Genomic DNA, 14009 nt, shown 5'->3' on the forward strand with positions numbered 1-14009 from the left:
CATTACCTTTGAACAAACAAAAACTTTACATGATCAGAAGGATAAAACTTGTGATACCTATCTTGTGCTCTACCATTCAGGATTAACGGGCGTACTGTGGTCAAATACACTGCATAATAAATAACAGATGTGAACAAGACTGATCCCATGGATTTTTAGTATCCCCTCCAAATGTCAATAAGCACCGAGTCACCCAATCGTGTTGGAACTGTGCCTCTCGCAAGGGATTCCAGTTTTTGCCTTTAGAGATTTTGCCTTGGAATTCTGTCCAAGTGTCTCAACCTGAGCCGTCTCAACTACAGCTTACCTTTGTAGACTCTCAAACTTGTCTTCCAAGACTTTCTCCTGGTTCTGAACTCCAGCAGCAACTCAAATGCAGCCAGCTCATCAGCCACACTGGGCAGAACACTGCTGCGCCAAAGGGTTGCCTTTGCCCCAATGGCCTGCAACACAATTGCCAACCTTTTGCTGCCTTCTCAGATCTGCCAGGCTCCCCCTGAGCTTTCAGAAATTAAAGCAGCCAACTGTAGCACTTGTAAAACTTGGGCGCCTCAACGCTAAGTTAAGCCAGAACTTGTGAACCTACAAGGAAAGACTGTGCAGACCAGGTCTCTTTACTGTATAAGAGAGTAGATTGAATAACAACTAACTTAACCCTTCCTGATAACTCTTGGGAAATTAGTGATTTGTTTTACCCAGAAAATGGTTATAATACACACCTCGTTACCACATGGAGTAGTTGAATTGAATGGGGAAGCTAGCAGTGAGCAAGGAACTGAAGAATATATTAATGGAGTTAAATGGAGGTCGGGAGCATGAAAATTGATGTCGACCTATTGGGCTGAATGGCCTGTTTCTGCACTGCAATACTTTGTAATCTTAGCCTTTTCCCTGTTAGGCCGCAAACAGATGGAGGGGATTGTAAAGTTTATAATCTTTTTACTGTGTTACTGTAAAGCACTTGTTTGCTGGGACATGACAAGGATCAAAATTACCATTTAAAATTGGGTTAAGTTATGGTCTGCTCTATAACTTCCAACATTGGCTTCTTTTTGGACAACGGTGATTTTCTCCACCATATTTTCAAATTCCTTCACGATTGAACAAAACAGTACAGCACAAGCCTGCGCCAATCACATTTACTTGTCTATACCAACTGCTTATAACCTCCTATTCCCCATTTGTTCATGTGCCTATCAAGATAAGTCTTAAATGTAACTAATGTATCTGCCTCAGCCACCTCACTTGGAAGTGCAGTCCAGGGCCCTACAAAGCTTCCCCTGTACATCTCCACCGAATCTCTCCCTCCTTATCTTGAACTTGTGCCCCCTTATAATTGTCATTTCTGCCCTGGGAAAAGGATTCCAACTCTTCACCCAATCTGTACCTTTCATGATTTTATAAACTTCTATCAGGTTGCCCCTCAGCCTCCATCTTTCCAGGGAGAATAATCCCAGTTTACTCAATCCCTTCTCATAGCTAATACCCTCCATACCATGCAACATCCTGGTAAACCTTGTCTTCACTTTCTTCGAAGCCTCCACGTCCTTGCACACATGATCTTGCCCCTCCCTAATTTTTAATCTCCTCCAACTTCACAGTCCCATTTGTCTTCCTGCATTCATCCAATTATTATGTATGCTTTCTGGTGACCCGAGTTCAGTTCCCTCAGCCATAAGTTGCAGAATTCCTTCCCTAGACCTCAACCGCCTTCAAGATGTCCATTTAAAACCTATTTGTCCAAGCTTTTGGTCAATTGTCCTGGTATCTCCTTACATGACTGTTAAATTTTGTTTGATAACAGTCCCATGAAGCACTTGGGAGCTTTTACAGCACTAAACACTCCAAGTTCCGACCAGTGTTGATGAATGTGAGCAATGAAATAAAATCAAAAGTTAGGTAAACCAGAAATATTGAAAGTTTGGGTGGCATCTTTTTACAATGCGAATAAACTGAGTATTGTGCATAATCCGCTTGGTAAATTGTTTTTGGTGGTCAAAGTTGGTAAAACAGTTGAGACCAGTAATGGGATAGTTTAATTCTATATTAAACAGGTTTTGTAATAAAAGTCTGTTGTTTACAGCATGTATACTACTTGAACTCATTTGTTTGGATCAAGCCCGTCACGCTTTGAGTCATTAATGGAGCAGAAATGTCTAAATGCCTTGTTTTGACGGACTCCTTGGGTACACAAGAGGTTTTGAAGGTCATGTTCAAAGCATGCCGACGTTCTTGTAACTTTTCCAGTGCTTGACGTTCTGGTTCCAAATGATCTAGATGTTCAGATTTTTGAGTTGTCCACCCATTGGGTGTCAGCTTAGACTTGGCAAACCAGCAAGTGGAAACGGGTTGCCTTGGATGGATGGATATGGCCTGCAGGCTGAGTGACATGCAGATTTGGTTTTAGGGATGAGTTCAGATTCACACTGATTAATGAAAAAAGGCAGCTATGGTAGCACAGCAGCGTGTGATGCATGGTGCGTATGGCGAAGTCAGGAACTTTGGGCAGTGTGGATTGTAGGGCCGAGAGAATGGAGTGGCAGTTGAATGAGAATCCAAACTAGAGTTCTGCGGACATAGAGCCTGAGTCCAAGCTGGGGTTGCAGCTCTTTACCCTGGGGAGTTGAAGAGTGTAGAAACCCTATGGTGTAGAAGGAGGACAATAGGCCCATCGAGTCTGCACCGACAACAACTTCACCCAGGCCCTATCTGCATCACCCCACATATTTACCCTGCTAACCCCTCTAACCTGCGTATCCTAGGACATGAAGGGGCAATTTAGCATGTCCAATCCACTTGATCTGCACCTCTTTGGAGTGTGGGAGCACCTGGGGGAAACCCACTCAGACGTGGAAAACTTGGAGGTCTTTGTCCTGTTTAGCAAATAGCCCCTTCCAAATAAATCAATTACTTACACCTATCAAGACCACAAAAAACCACAAAGGAATGTGAACGAAGTCCAGTCCATCTCTCACACGTCTCTGAAGACATGCACAAAATAAAGTCCACCCAATTTCTCAAAGCTTGCAATTTTCCCATAAATTGGTAATAAATTGAACTCATTTAATGTTTGTTGGCAGCGATCGAATTGGTATCATGTGTGTTATCTTTGAGCTTAGTATTAAAATACTGGCGCAGAATTAAGGGAAGTATCAATTTTGCATTGAGTCATTTCCATTGAATTACTCTGGCACCCGAAATTAAGGTATTCCTTTCACTATTTCAGGAAAAACTACTTGTTGAGGTGAATCAAATGGTAAAAATGGATAGGAATCTAGATTATTTTCAAAATATTTACTTTATTCATAAAATTTTAAAAGAACATAAACTGTTCCAAGTTTGACAATAATATGCAATGTGGTTCCATTTCTTTCAACATAATGTGTTACTGCTTCACTGCACTTGCTGTTAAAGGTTGTATTTATATTTACAGTTAATGTCAGTCATTCTGCGGTGCGTTCCGCCTGAGGGATTTTGCACGTGTTCTAGCCCTAGTGTGCTATGGTAGGAGGGTCTTGGCTTGTGGCTTTTCTCTACTGCACTCTTCTTGACCAAATCCACTCCTCTCCCCCACTCCATCCTGAGCATTAGTCCATCCTTCCTAGACATTTGAATGCGTCCCTTGACATTGGACAGCTCTTTGCACTGAAAGGTCAGCAAGTTTGGATGGGCTAAATAGTGTCTTTCACGTGAGTTGGTGATCCACCAACAGCAGTTCAGGTCTGTCTGGGTGTGTTCCCCTGGGAACAGCTCAGAGAAAAGTAAAAAAAAGCTAAGTTTTATTTATTAGTCACAAGTAAGTCTTGCATTTACACTGCAATGATGTTACTGTGAAATTCCCCTAATTGCCACACGGCACCTGTTTGGGTCAATGCACCTAACCAGCATGTCTTTCAGACTGTGGGAGGAAAAGCCCACAGACACAGGGAAAATGTGCAAACTCCACACGGATAGTGACCCAAGCCAGGAATCGAACCTGGGTCCTTAGCGCTGTGAGGCAGCAGTGCTAACCATTGTGCCACTGGTGAGTACAGAATCCTGTGTTATGGAGTAGTTAGGTTGCATACCTGAGCTGCTGTTGTCAGTTTTGGCTGGGCTCTGTTTGTGTGAAAGTGGCTGGTTTGTCCGAGGTACCCTATTTGAATATAGTTTGCATTAGTATTAATCCGCGGATGGTTATTGGTAACACAACATCCTGAAGCTCCAGTATAGTGTGGAACGAGTGTTTCTTCTCACAGCTCACATTGAAATTAAAAGCATTGGTGGTGCCCAGCTCCACAGTTCCATCTGGTGACACCATTTTCTTTTTATTCATTCAGAACCTAGCGCAACCTCATCTGTGCACTTCAGTAGAGCTGAGACTGAACCAGTGTCCTACCAGTTCTTACTATTGCTCGACAGACCTTCGCATTGAACAGATGCATCTGCTGAGTTAGTTGGAAATATTACAGGTAGGACAGCTTTAATTATCTTATGAAAAATAACAGTTGTGAATTGATCAAACCAATTTTGTCATTTACAGGATTGTTTTGATGGTAATTTGCAAATATGAGCCAATAATTTCTTGAGTGCTGTGACAATGACCACCAAAACCAGTTAAAGGATTTGTACTTCCTGATTCTAAGTCCATTTTGTTCAGTCCAAAAGAAACTCAGATTTGTTCAACCTCAAACAATCATCTAGAGAATGATGAAAGTAAGTTTTTCCTGCAGTCTTTCTTCCGAAGCCCCGGATTGCTGCCTTTGATGTGGAACTTGAATAAAAAGTTAAAGTTTGTTTATTAGTCACAAATAAAGCTTGTGTTAACTCGGCAATGAAGTTACTGTGAAATTCCTCTAGTCACCACACTCCGTGCCTGTTCAGGAACATGCACCTAACTAAATATCTTCCAGACTGTGGGAGGAAACCAGAGCACCTGGAGGAAATCCCCCCTGACACAGGGAGCACGTGCAAACTCCGCACACAGTGACCCAAGCCAGGAACCGAACCGAACCCAAACCCCAGCGCTGTGAAGCAGCAGTGCTAACCACCTGTGCAGAGAAGTGGTTCAGTGAAAATAGTGAAATTGTAGATTTCTTGGGATGGAATGCTTATGAATAATGGGAACAGTTTTCACAAGGATGAATAAAAATATGATACTATATCTCACCAGGTTTCTTGGGTCGGTGAAAGAAATGATGAATTGAATTGAGGGAAAATAGCCTCTTTTTATTGTTTCATTGTGTGGGGCAGCATTTTGGAGTATTGAGTTTTAGTGCAGATTTGGGTTAAGTACTGGGATTCTTTCATGCTGCATGTTTAACCTTGGTGTTGTAATGCTATAAGTAATCATCTGTTTGGGCTAGGCTTTTATTAATTCCACTCAGCATATAACCAGAGCCCAGTGAATAGGAGAGTAGTACAGCAAGGGTCATTTGACCCATTATTCATGCTAATTTGATTTTGATTTATTATTGTCACATGTATTGGTAAACAGTGAAAAGTATTATTTCTTGTGCACTACGCAGACAAAGCATACTGTTCATAGAGTACAGAAGGAAAGGAGTGCAGAATATAGTGTTACAGTTGTTGGGCGTAGAGAAAGATCAAATTAATATAAAATAGGTCCATTCAAAAATCTGGCAGCACAAAAGCTGTTCTTGAATTGGTTGTTACACAATTTCAGAGCATTCCCAAAGGAAGAGAGAATGCCTGGGTGTGTGGGATCCTTGATTATGCAGGCTGCTTTTCCAAGGCAGTGGGAAGTGTAGACAGAGTCCACGGGTGGGAGGCTGGTTTGAGTGATGGACTAGGCTTCGTTCACATCCATCTGTAGTTTCTTGCGGTCTTCGTCAGAGAAGGAGCCAAACCAAGCTGTGATACAACCAGAAAGGATGCTTTCTATGGTGCATGATGCTGGCGCTCTGCAAGAACAGCACAGCTGTTTTTAGAGATATAACTGGCAGCAATACAGACTACCCAGCATTTTCTTGCCAGGTAATTGGTTTTCTTCAAAATGAGAAGGGAATCTTAAATGATAATTACAGATCCACCTTTAACTTTCTCCTGTCCCACTTCTCAAACTTTCTCTAACCCATTTTCCAACTGAAAATTTCATTACTGAATGAAACAGTATCAGAAACATTGATCCATCCACTAGCTTCTCTTCCTCCCTTAAATCAAAGGAGATTTTGCTCTTCAAAAATTCTTTTTAGCAACAGTTTGTATGCTGATGAAAAATCTCTTTAACACGCCACCCATGAGTATTATCTTGTTACAAATATCCCCATTACTTCAGATCAGAGTTCCTGTTGCTATAGCAACATGTCACTTTGCATATTGTAGTCTGGGGCAATGGATGGTAATGGTTAAGGCTTCAGTTCCTTTCCACCACATGGCTGATTGGGAATCTCTCCTGCTGTGTGACAGGGCATTTTAAGCAGAGAGGACAGTGACTTTGAAGGGGCATCTTGACAAATACATGAATAGGATGGGAATGGATTGCTATGGTCCCCAGAAGAGTAGGGCATTTTAGTTCATTCGGGCAGCATGGTTGGTGCAGGCTTGGCAGGCCAAAGGACCTGTCCCTGTGCTGGAATCTTTGTTCTTTGTTGTTCTTTATTGCTGTCGAGGTGTATATAGGAAGGATTCGCAAGCCAATGATCAACCCAATTTGTTGAATTATGAGCACACCTTCCTTGGCCATCAAGTTCCAGAGTAGCACTTGAACCCAGAGCTTCTGACTCAAGCAAGGATGCTAGCCACTCCACTGCCCCACAAGACTCCCACAATAGATAATACTGGCCACGCACACTTATTTAAAAAAAAGCAACTCCCTAATTTGAAGGCTTAACAAAATCTGTCTTTTCCCACTTCCCTTTATTCTCTTCTGTGCTTATATAGTTATTTAAAATTACCAACTTTAAAAAAACCTACGAATATTGAGTTTGACTTGATTTGTGCCTGTCAGTGCTAGGAAATAGGTTTGTGGACTGATAGCTGTTTAATCAGAGTGGGGGAAAGAAGAGAATGACTAGCGCCGGAATGCTACAGCCTTGCCCCCCCCCCCCCCCCTCCCCCCCCCCCCAATTTGGAGTGGGTGAGGGGTGGACAATGACCGTGGGCAGGAATTTCTTGAGTGTGGCTGTAAAATCCCACCCCAGCTGTCAGCTCAACTCTTCATCATTAAAGCAGAAGGTTCACATTTTCCCACATGATACTCCAAAATTTTGCCTACTTACTTAACCTATCTACATCCCTTTGCAGTCTAACTTGACTACTTAATTTCCTACCTATCTTGATGTCATTGGCAAATTTAGCTATCATACATTTGGTTCTTCCACCCAGATCATTAACATAGATTGTAAATCATTGAAGCATCAGCACTGAATACTGTGGCAGTCCACTAGTTACAGCTTGCCAACGTGGAAAAAAACCTATTTATCCTTACTCCCTGCTTCCTATTAGCTAACCAATCATTTATTCATGCTATTCCACCTACAGTAATGTAATCTTGTGTTGTAACCTTTAATGTAGCACTTTATCGAAAATGCCTTCTTGAAATCTATGTACACCAGATTTACAGGTTACCCTTTATTCACCTTGTTACTTAAAAAAAACTTTAGTTAAATGCGGTTTCCCTTTTGCAAATGTTGGCTCTCTGCCTGACTAAATTACAATTTTCTAAGTATCCTGCCCTAACCTCAGTAATAGGTTCAAGCACATTCCCTGTAATAGATGTTAGACTAACTTACCTGAGGCTTCCTGCTTTCTGTCTCCCTCCTTTCTTGAATAAAGGTTTTACCTTAGTTATTTTCCAATCCACTGGGATCCTTTGAGAATCAGAAGAATTTTAGATTTTAACCTATGCATCTACTACCTCTGCAGCCAGTTATTTTAAGACCTGAGGATGCAGGCCATCTGGCTCTGGGGGCTTGACAGTCATTCGGTTTAATAGGTTTCCTTGTATCTTTTTCATCGTGATGGTTTTAAGTTCCTCCCTCCCATTCACTCTTCGACTTTCAAGTCTATTTTTGCAAGTTTTCAAAGCCTTCTATTGTGAAGACAGACATAAGATACCTATTCACTGCCTCTGCCGCTTCCATGTCTTCCATTGATTTCCCAAGTTCTTGAGGGAGTCAGCACTCACTTTAGTTATTCATTTCCTATTTCAATGCTTGTTGGAATTCTTTAGTATCTGCTTTTATATTACTAGTTATTCTTTCCTCTCAAACATTTCTTTTACCCCTCTTTATTCTTTAGTCATTCTTTGCTAGTTCTTACAATTTGACCGAACATCTGCACTGGACTTGTACAATATTTCTTTCAATTTGGTGCTATCTTAAACTTCCTTATTTAGCCATAGAGGATGTATCCTTCCCAAAGAGGGTGTATGTATCTTGGTGTGGGGCAACTTTTTTTCCCCATCTCAGCTCTTGCCAAGTGTGTTGTGACTAACTTTTCCACTGCCAAGATTATGTCACTCAGCATGACCTAGTATTGAATCTCTGATCATCTTTGTACATCTGACTACTCAGAGGGCTGTTGAGAACCACTACACCGCCTTTTCATGAAGCCAGTCAGATTAACCAGAAACTCTTGAAGGATAAACATTTCTTTGTGATCTCTCGTCATACAAGTTTAATGTATCTTTCTCATTCAGTTTTGATCTGGTTTACATTTCAGCGGTTCCTTTTGATTTTTCTTCGAGCTTTGATAAATTCTGGGGCAAGGCCATGTCATCTACACCAATTTGTTGAAAGAGATGAGGATTATAGCATAGTTATAATCTAGCAATGATCTGATCATTGTGGTGCTTACTGAATATTTGGAATGCAATGCACTGAAATGGAATGTCCCCAAGGCCATTTCATGACGCTTTGTGATCACTTCATGCAGCCTATTATATACAATCTTCTATTTGACTTGGGTGTGACATAAATTCTTCTCCCCCACCCCACCAAGCTTGTTTTTCCCATTTGTATTTTAGTGATGTTGTAATCTGTTGCTGAAACTGCTGACTGCAGAATTTCAGAGTCACAGAATCCTACAGTGCAGAAGGAGGCCATTTGCACTGACCACAATCCCACCCAGGCCCTAACCCCATGCATTTACCCTAGCTAGTTTCCCTGACACTGTGGGGCAATTTAGCATGGCCAATCCACCTATCCCATGCCTCTTTGGAGTCTTTTTTTGGATGGGCTAAGTTCAATTTAGCATCTACAATTGTCAACTTATGTTTCTTTTTGTTGCCTTTATCATAAGTCCTCAAGTTGATTTTTATAATCGTTGTGTGTTAATTATTTTAATTTTCTACCCACTTCCAGTCGTGAATTCACCCAGTAGCACTGAATAATATAATGAGAAGCTATATTAAGAATGACGTAGGCGTGTGGAATGAATTCCTTTGGCAATTAAACTTGGACCACAATTCCATATCATCTTAGTGTATTTCCTGTCTCTCTATTTTAATTGTTGCAATTGAGCTGGATTAAAGTGTTTTTTTTTAATTGTGTTACCTGGAATTGAGTAAGCTTTCAGCTGGTCATAACTGAATCTGAAATTTGGACTGTTCACTGCAATTTTTTAAACCAAAAAATTTCACTCGTGTTCTAGAAGTTGGTGAAATTTTTCAGACAGCAATGACTGCACTTAACTTGCTGAATGTTGAGAGTGTTTACTTCGGGTAGTCTGTTGCTTCACCTGACTGAATGAGATCTGGCCAGATCACTCAGAGTTTTCAAATCTGAATATTGAGTGATGTGGAGATGCCAGCGTTGGACTGGGGTGGGCACAGTAAGAAATCTCAACACCAGGCTAAAGTCCAACAGGTTTATTTGGAATCATGAGCTTTCAGACCGCTGCTCCTTTGTCAGGTGAAGGAGCAGCACTCCTGTTGGACTTTAACCTGGTGTTGTGAGACTTATTATGAGTGATGTGAAGCAGTTGGAAATTGTGTGGCGCGATGTGAATAGGTTTCTTTGCATTCTCCGCCACTCCCACTTGCTGTTTGCCTTCTACCAAACTGTAAAGAGAAGAGTTCAGATAATGGCAAAATACTGCAAATGCTAGAATCTGAAAGAATCTGAAATCTCAGTAGGTCTGATAGCATCTGTGGAGAGAATAGAGCCAACATTCTAATTAGGATCATCCAGACTCGACGTTGGCTCTGTTCTCTCTCCACAGAAGAGTTCAAAATTTGCTTTGACGGCTTCTCTGGTGCCTTTTTGACCACCAGTGGCATATAGGAAAGTTTAATTTGACTTTGCTTCTTTTAGGACACCACTAGGCTTCTGTTTGTGTTTTCCATAGTGGTACAATTGCAATAAGAAAAATATAACCTTCAGACCTACACAAAGGCCTTCAAATGCATGAGCAGCAATTGATGTCTGAAGCAGCAAACTAGCACAGTGGTTAGCACTGCTGCTTCATAGCACCAGGGCCCTGGATTCGATTCCTGGCTTTGGTCACTGTCAGTGCAGAGTTTGCATGTTCTTCTCATGTCTATGTGGGTTTCCTCCAGGTGCTCTGGTACCCGCCCACATTCTGAAAGGTGTGCTGGTTAGGTGCATTGACCCAAACAGGTGCTGGACTGTGGCAACTAGGGGAATTTCACAGTGACTTCATTGCAGTGTATATGTAAACCTTACTTGTGACTAGTAAATGAACTTTTAGTTCACTTCCAGCCTTCGGTGACTTATTTGTGTGGATTCTGCATGTTCTCCCCATATCTGTACGGATTTCCTCTGGGTGCTCTGGTTTCCTTTCTTGGCCTGAAGGTGTTACGTTGATTGGCCATGCTAAATTGCCCCTGTCAGGGGGATTGCTGAGGTAAATACATGAGGATAGAGCCTTGGTGGAATTGTTGTTGGGGCAGGCTTGATGGGTTGCATGGCCTCATTCTGCATTGTCGGGCTTCAGTGAAAATGTTCTGAAGTACCTGTATGTGATGGCTCTGACACAGGCCACAATGCTATACTGTTGAGCAAGAACTCTGCTTCAATCTTGCTTTTGTACTGAGGTAGCTGACCCCTAGTGGTAGTAGCATCATAAAGCCTGAATTCCTGCTATTTTACTGTCCATTGACTTCTGCCAAAAATATTTATTAGTTTATGGGTAAAGTGATGATTTAGCTTGTGTAATGCTATATATTGCACTGTTGCAGGTTCGACTTGAAGGTCAGAGGAAAAACCAGTTTCCAATGTAAGAATTAAAAAAGGGACTGTTGCACAGTCTCTCCTCAGAGCCATTGCAACTGGGTTTCCAACAACACTTCCTCTTTATTTGCCTAGGCTAGATATAGCACAAGTGTCAAAATGAATGTCAGTAAGTTACAAAAATGCCCGGCCCCTTTAACAATTGCACTGTGAGAAATCACATTTGTTAGCAATTACGTTGCCACATGAACTAAGAAAAATAATGACTGTAATTAACTGGAAGGTATCTAGTTCATAGAAATCTGGTATTATAGAAAACTCTCCAGTGTTCTCTGTCATTTCAAATATTTGAAACTGCATTTTGGGGCTGACTGTTATGTTAAGTTAAGGCATGAAGTATTTAAAGTCTGCTTGACATGAGTACAAAGGCATTGTGTAAGTGGGTTTCAAGATAATTGGGAAGGGTGCTTGGAAAATAAGACTGAAGATGAAGTTCTTAGTAAGGCTTTCTGTAATTCACTATTCTAAATGTAGGAATTAACAAACAACTAATTTCCATTAATGAGCATGTTTAGTCGTTAAACTTCATTGATTTGGTGACAGGTTTTTTTAGCATCGCATGCATGTACAGCTTTTAAAATTAAAAACATGCAATTTCATTCCTTGTTTATGCTTCAACAATGATGTTAAAGTAGGTTGCTATTATGGGCAAGCATTAATTTACAGGCTGCAGGTGTTGCTACCTGTTGATGTTGTTCGCAGAATTGATCTGTTCAAGTTTCTTTTAATACAGATTCTGCTCAGTGAGGGAGATGTCCCTTTCAGATAGCCTCACCTTTGTCGCATTTTATATAAGATGCCATCATTGTGGAAGATATTAAATATGCTAAGCAACATGCACGCAAGCCTAAAAAAATTAAAATTGCAGCAATCTAATAACATCAATTTCAAAACTTAATTTACCACATAACTTTGAACTTATCTAACTTAAAAGTCTTACTACCAGATGGTATCACTTCTCTCAACAATTCATAGAATAGAATCCCTACAGTGTAGAGGTTGCACATTCAACCCAGCGAATCTACACCAACACTTACGCAGGTCCTATCCTTGTAACCTGATGGCCATAACCATATGTATTTACCTCGCTAATCCCCCAACCTACATATATCTTGGGACACTAAGGGGCAAGGGGAAAATGTGCAAATTCCACACAGACATCGTCCAAAGGCGGAATTGAATCCGGACCCCTGACACTGAGAGGTAGCAATGCTACCTCACTGTGCCGCCATGCAATTCAACTGGCAAAAACTATAAGGACGGTGCTAGCTACTTTTGAGATAGGAGAAGTCTTGTCCTTGTGATTTCAGAAATGCTTCGTGAGTTGATGTCTTCTGTGAGGCTGTTGAATCTGCAGAATTTCTCTGACCATCACAAAGACTCCAGCTGTTCTCCTTCCCTGTTAGCTGCCTGCTGACCGTTCAGTTGTAGTGCATCATCTGTCCCCTCCCATTTCCATAGCCATTTATGCAGCATAATTTTCTCTCATGCATTGATTCAGAATGGACATAGTGAACTATATATTTAATCCAGTAGATGCATGAACAGCCAATTCTCATTATCCTTTTCCTTTTGAGATGTAGATTTAGCTGTCTGTCTTTGTTCTGTGATAAAACTGCAGGTGATGATGCTAGCAAGAGGCTGTCTGACTACTTGAATTTCTGGTGAATATGAGGAAATAGCCTCAGGATTATATATATATTTTGCAGAATAGCACAGATAAATTGTCAGGGTGGTGATATGTGAAGAAATACATTTGGAATTCATTTTTTTGAAGTTCCTTTTGAAGTAAGATGCACTTTGCAGATTTACATAATTATAAGATGTATTGTGAAAAATGAACATTGAAGAAAAATGAACATTGAAGAAAATGCATATTTTGGGAAGAAAATATGAAAGGAAATAGCTATTCACGAATTTTAGTGTATAAGCGCTGTTCAGATAGCTAGTGAATTGCTCACTATATTGCCCATGGTAAGGTGATAGCTGAGCAGGGAGGGAAACTTCAGAAACTCTGCCAAGGTGGGTAGTCTCTAGAACGGTACGGTGGCACAGTGGTTAGCATTGCTGCCTCACAGCACCAGGCTCCTGGGTTCAATTCTGGCCTCGGGTCACTGTGTGTGGAGTTTGCACCCTCTTCCCACATCTGTGTGGGTTTCCTCCGGATGCTCTGGTTGCCTCCCACAGTCCAAAGATGTGCGGGTTAGGTTGATTGGCCATGCTAAATTGACCCTAGTAATAGGGCCTGGGTGGGATTGTGGTCAGTGCAGACTCGATGGGCCGAATGGTTTCTTTCTGCACTGTACAGATTCTGAGCCAGCAACTAAATCACTACTGTTACTGTAACATCAATTATGAGCAATATTGATAAAGCATGAATAAAATGTCTGGGAAACACTGCCTCAACTGGATCTTGCATTCATATCGCACTATCTGTAACCCCCACAACTTGCCTGGGCTTGCAAAATCTCACTAACTGTCCTGGCTGGAGACGGTAGGCACTTCTTTAATCTGTGCTTAACCATCTCTCCACTCACACTATCTGTGCCTGTAAAGACTCACATTCCAACCATTATCTTATAAAGTTTGTGTCTGTATATACCCTGTTTGTGAACACAACTCCCCACTCACCTGAAGAAGGAGCGAAACTCAAAGCTTGTGCTGCCAAATAAACTTGTTGGACTTTAACCTGATGTTGTGAGACTTCTTACTCTGCTTACCCCAGTCCAATGCTGACATCTCCACATCAAACTGTCTGTGAACAGGAAGTGCATGCCACGTGAAACATATATAATGTACAGATGCTGCAATATG

At 41.3% G+C, this 14009-nt stretch overlaps 1 protein-coding gene across 2 annotated transcripts in view; it reads left to right on the forward strand.

Moving 5' to 3' along the window:
• Nucleotides 1–14009, forward strand: part of LOC145360628 (tyrosine-protein kinase CSK) — a 159591-nt gene that overhangs the window by 44080 nt on the left and 101502 nt on the right. For both annotated transcript variants that reach the window (XM_080215977.1, XM_080215978.1), the window contains exon 2: nucleotides 4320–4451. The gene's annotated coding sequence lies outside the window, so the exon portion shown is untranslated. The remainder of the gene's footprint in view (nucleotides 1–4319; nucleotides 4452–14009) is intronic.

Source organism: Carcharhinus amblyrhynchos, chromosome 32, assembly GCF_965287045.1.
Source record: "Carcharhinus amblyrhynchos chromosome 32, sCarAmb.v2.hapA, whole genome shotgun sequence".
NCBI lineage: Eukaryota > Metazoa > Chordata > Chondrichthyes > Carcharhiniformes > Carcharhinidae > Carcharhinus > Carcharhinus amblyrhynchos.